Genomic DNA, 6,000 nt, shown 5'->3' with positions numbered 1-6,000 from the left:
AGCCACTACCTCAACTCCTGCTGCGACGAGCTCGAGAACCTGAGGGAGGATTGCCGGTGCCAAGGCTTGAAACAGGCGTTAGGACAACAGCTGAAGCTGCAGGGAGTACGGTGGGAGAGTCCAGAGGCTGAAGATATGTGTGAAGCGGCAGAGACGGCACTGAATAGGTGTGGTTTAGAATCTAGGAGATGTGATATGCATAGTGGAAGATGGCTTTAGATATAAAATCTAAGACCCTAAAATGCCAAACGCAAAATAAGTGTAATGCATGCAATGCATGTTGTTTGGTTGTTCACCGGATGAGGTTTTTGTCGTATATCTTACATGAATAAAGCACATTATCGTGTGCATTGCGTTTAGTATTTTTAACTCTTATATCTATCCATATTATACTATAATTATAATTTTGCGGCTACATATGAAGAAATGGGAAATTTTAAATTTTAGTTTAAACCATTTATATCAGATTAATCTATACCTAATTCTCAACAAATTACAACATTTGAATTTATTAGATTTTTTTTCTCATTTAGTTCGCGGTTGGAGGCATTATATTTCAGTATTAAGTGAATGTACCGTCTATCCAAATTTATCACCTAGAGTAACAATAAATAAATGCATCATATATCTAAACCTATCTAATCACCCACCACCATTTGAGAGTAACAATAAATAAATGCATCTTCCATCTAAACTTATCTAAACCCACTCGCCATTCGAGACCTATCTAAACTCTAGATTATTAATTCAAAAATCTAGAAAGAAATATTACCCAATTAAATAATCTCAAATTATATTTGATAGTATTTTTTAATAAAAATATTTTTAATGTATTTAATGTATTATTTTTAAAAAAAATTTGAGCTGAATTTGGAAAAAAAAACAAACTTAAAATTTTAATTAAATCGTATTTAAACTTGAAAATTTAATTTAAATTCTTTGTATAAATTCAACTCGAATCTCACCTGATACATTTATTATTATATATATATATTTAAAATATTTGTCTATTTATATATATATATTTAAATTTATATATTATTATTTCTTTATCACCAATCATTTTTTTGTTTTCATATATTTTAAAATTTACTATTATATCATTTTTTAATATTTATGTACTTTTATATATTTGCTTAATTTTTTTTAGAATTAGAATTAAATTAAGATCATTTATAAATTTTGAGGGTTAATTTTCTAGAATGAGTCGATGCAATAAGTAAAAATTATAGACTAAATTTATTATTATACTGATTTTTTAATTGCTACGTCAGTTTGCAGTTTATAACTTTAGTGGGAGTGACTAAAATCACCGTACTATATAACGTGGACGCTTAAATTACTAACTTTTATTTTGATTAATGCCTAAAATAAATTTTTATAGTTGGGTGACTATTTATGTAGTTTATCCTTTTCTTAAGATAGAATCATAGAAACTTTTGGCTCATCATCAAGGTCAGTTTATTTTGTGCACATATAGTATATGATGAAATTGAAATTGACGTATTCATGTATATGTATAAGTAAGCATGCTATATAGCTTAAGAAAAACATGTTATATGTATTTATCGCTACATTTTAGTCATTCATGATTGAAATCGAAAATAAAAATTTTGTATATTTTTAAAAGGTTTTAGATCTATGAGTAACTTGCTTAAATCAAAGTTTTTAATTTTGATTTAGGCTTAGTTAGGATGGGTTACCTACGGTTAGTATAAAAATAACGGTGGCGGTAAGATTAAATACTATAGCAATATTATAGCGTGAGAGAAAAAGTAAACTAAACACACCGCACCGCACCGCACCACACCACACCACACTCAACCACCCATCTGAACCGGCCCTTAATTTCCTTCATACTCGCATTTTAGATTAGTTGAGAAATATTAGCATGGTTCAGACCAGTAGGAAAAACAACAAAAATATCTATTTTTCATCCTCCAATTTTGCAAAAATATCATTTTAACCCTCAAAATAAATTCTTGTCACTTTTAACCTTCAAATCACCATGTTTGTTAAAATGTCCCAAAATGGTGAAAAACTTAATAGGTCGTCAACTCAAGGGTGAAGCCAAAAAAAAAATTTAGGGGCTCAAATTAAATTTTAATTTTTATGATAGTAAAAATGCAATTTATCATTTTAATAGCATATATATTTATAATTTTTAAAAGATTAAATCAAATTTTTATTATTTTTAAGGAAACCAAAGTGTTATTTTACCGTTACTAATTTAAATTTTTTAAAATTTTAAAAAGCCTAAATGAAAATGTTTTTATTTTAGGGGGTCGGAGCCCTACCAACCCCTAGTTACGCCCCTACATTAACTGTATGATGTGGCACGCCAGGGTGTTAAAAAGTTTAACACATAAAATTTCATGTTTGATACTTTTTGTAATGCTTTTTAAGTTCAGGTTGGTAATTTTTTGTATCGGGTTAGCTCTCAATTTTTTTCCTTCAACTAAATTAATACTTTTTTGTAACGTATTTAAGTTCAAGACAGATGACAAAAATATAATTATGACATGTAACATTAATAACATTATCATGATTTAAAAAATATATTAAAAATCAATAAAATCAATTTATTCAGAAAAATAAAATTTATTTCTCCCCCCGGTAATTATTCTCACTTTCCCAAAAAAATATTTAACCCATAACCAAAATATGAACTCTTCACTGTCAGCTATCATCACTGTAGACCCTTCTCCCTCGTCCATTGTTTGCGTATGGCCCCCGCTCTGCCTACTGTGATCAAACCACCGACGGCAGCTGTCGTGCTTCCGATTTCAGACCACCCTCCTTACTCGGACATGATAATTGAGAATAATGGGTCAAGCAAAAGAGTCACTTCAAAGATTTAGTTTATCATTTCTTCTCAAAAAAAAAAATTTTGGTCAAAAATCACTTTTGAGCAGAAGTTAAAATTTTTGCTTCTTTAAAAAATACTTCTGCAATAGATTTTCTTTTCCAAAAAAACTTTTCTATATTCTTATAAAAATTGTTGGATAAATTGCAAAAATGGTCACTTTTGTTTACCTCATATTACATTTTAGTTATTTATGTTTAAAATGTTACGTTTTAGTCACTTACGTTATCGTTTTATTACAAAGTGGTCACTCTACCATTAAACTCCGTTACCTCCCTAACGATAATCCTATATGTCAGTCCAAATAGATTTTAAATGTCAACTTAGAAGTCCAGTTACTCGAATGAAAATAGGTTTTTAATTAAATAAATTTAATTTGGACTGCCACGTAGAACATCCAAGTTGACATTTAAAATCTATTTGGACTGTCATGTAGGACCCCCGTTAGGGAGGTAATTGTAACACCCCTTACCCATATTCGACACCGGAATAGGGTACGAGGCATTACCAGAACACATGCACTTGTAAACGTATTGAACCGAGTTATAAAATTCCATTAATTATTAAAACTTTCAAATTATTAACATGCTTTTATAATTCTTCATAATACAAATAATACAACATTTCCTACCAGCCACAATCGAGCTTCCGATAATCATCTCACTCCATCTAATAATTGTACATATTACCAATAATAATTCAATTTCAATAATAAAACACATCTATATAATATTCATCATCAAATAACATTCATTTTAATTAAAATTATACAGAATATAGTTCATACGAACTTACCAGGCTAAATTGCAGAAATACCAAAAATCAGGGACATTTTAGAAATTTTCTATTTTTCTCGAATTTCCATCCAATATTGATCTAAATTAATATTTCCTTCAATTTACTAATTTCAATAATAAAACAATTCATTTCATGCAATTTAATCACTTTTTGACATTTTTACAAATTTACCCTTAAATTTTCACATTGTTCAATTTAGTCCCTGAAACATATAAATTGGTCATTTTTAATAAAAACTCATGCTAGTTGAATAATCATATATTTTCCTCCTCCTCCTCTCCATTCCACATCCTTAATATATATAACATGCTTATATGTAACATTATCTATAATTTCACATTTATTTATATCCATTCAAAGCTGTCCACTTGAGTCATAGTCAATAAATTATTTATATCTTGAGCTACAGAACTCAAAATTGAGATTCGTTAATTTTTTCTAAAAATAGACTCACATATCTTCTTACCATAAAATTTTCAGAATTTTTTGCTTAGCCAAATAGTACAGTTTATTCTTTAAATTTTCCCCTATTTCACTGCTTGACAGTTCTGACATCTCTTCACTAAAAATTAATTCTCTCATTGTACAAAATTCGGATGATATTTCTGTTTGTTTCCTTTGAAAAAAGACTCATTAAGGATTCTAATAATATAAATTATAACTCATATTTATTTTTATACAATTTTTAACAATTTTCCAAAGTCAGAACAGGGGAACTCGAAATCCTTATGACCTTGTCTCAAAAAATTAATTATATCTCATGATTTTTAATTCCATTGCTTACACCATTTCTTCTATGATAAACTAGACTCAATAAGCTTTATTTTCATATTTTATTCATCTTCTAATTCAATTCCCACAATTTTTGGTGATTTTTCAAAGTTAGACTACTGCTACTGCCCAAAACTGTTTTAGTGTAAAATATTGATTACCAATTTGACCCTAAACTTTTAATACATGACAACTTCGTCCCTAGGCTCGGAAAATGAAATTCTTGCAATATAATCCTTGATTCAAGACTAATAATTCTCATACATATCAATAACAGCCCATGTATTCCATGAAATTTTAGAAGTTATGCACAATTTCAATACTTTTTAATTTAATCCCTAAAACATGTTTTCATCCAAAATTCTTTAATAAAACACCTTTAAACATCCATTAACATCTCAATTTCATCATAAAATAACAAAAATCATATGAACTTATCATTGATATCTTCCAAAACTTTCAATAAAATGAGAAACTAGTAGAATACTAAGTTGGACCTAATTGTAAAAGTCTAAAAATATAAAAATTTCAAGGAAAAAGCAAGAATTAAACTTAATTGAAGCCAAAATATGGAATATCAGCTCCAAACCCTCTTCTATGGCTGTTTCCCACCGAAATTTTCAAGAAGAAATGGTCTTGAAATCCTTAAAATAAAATTTGGCCACATAAACTTTTTGTAATTCCAATTTTGTCCTTAAATACATAAAAGTCCTAGATTTTCTTTAACGGTATGCCATCTCAGCCACTTAAATTGGTCCATTTTCTCTTTTAGCCCTTCCTTATTTAATTGTTAAACTATTTACTCACTTTAGCAAGTTTTGCATCTTTTCAATTTAGTCCTTTTTAATTAATTAACTGTCGAAACATTAAAATTTTCTGACAAAACTTTAGCACTACCATATTGACACTTCGTAAATATTTATAAAAATATTTACGGCTCGGTTTATAACATCGAGGTCTCGATATCTCTTTTCCTCAATTTCTTGACTTAATAAATTTTTATAAAACACAAATTACTAATTCAAAAATCTCTTAAAAATCATATTTGGCTCGTAATTATTAATAATGAAATTTACGAGCTTATTTTCTGAATTTGATGATCTCGTACCACTGTTTTCGACATTTTTGAAAATCGGGCTATTACAGTAATAGAGCTTAACGGTAGAGTGACCACTCCGTAACAAAACAATAACGTGAGTGACTAAAACATAACATTTTAAATATAAATGACTAAAATGTAATCTAAGACAAACAAAAGTGACTATTTTATAATTTACCCAACATTATTTGACTCTCCCTCCATCTTCCAATCTATCTAATTCCCTTCCCTATGACAAATTAATTTTCCATCCAAACCCTAACAAAAATCCCAATTTTCCTTTTTTTTTCATCTCAAATGGCACCTTTGGACCCTCACTCCTTCATCGACTCTTACCACCCTTTAACCACTGACATCTCCCTTTCCCTTTACTTAGACTTCCCTTTCACCACCATCCACAGCACCGCTTTCTTCATCCAATACACTATTCACTGCCTCCGAATAAACCCTAGTCATCGGTCCAACT

Source organism: Gossypium hirsutum, chromosome D05, assembly GCF_007990345.1.
Source record: "Gossypium hirsutum isolate 1008001.06 chromosome D05, Gossypium_hirsutum_v2.1, whole genome shotgun sequence".
NCBI classification, from domain to species: Eukaryota; Viridiplantae; Streptophyta; class Magnoliopsida; order Malvales; family Malvaceae; genus Gossypium; species Gossypium hirsutum.
This window is presented reverse-complemented; position numbering follows the sequence as displayed.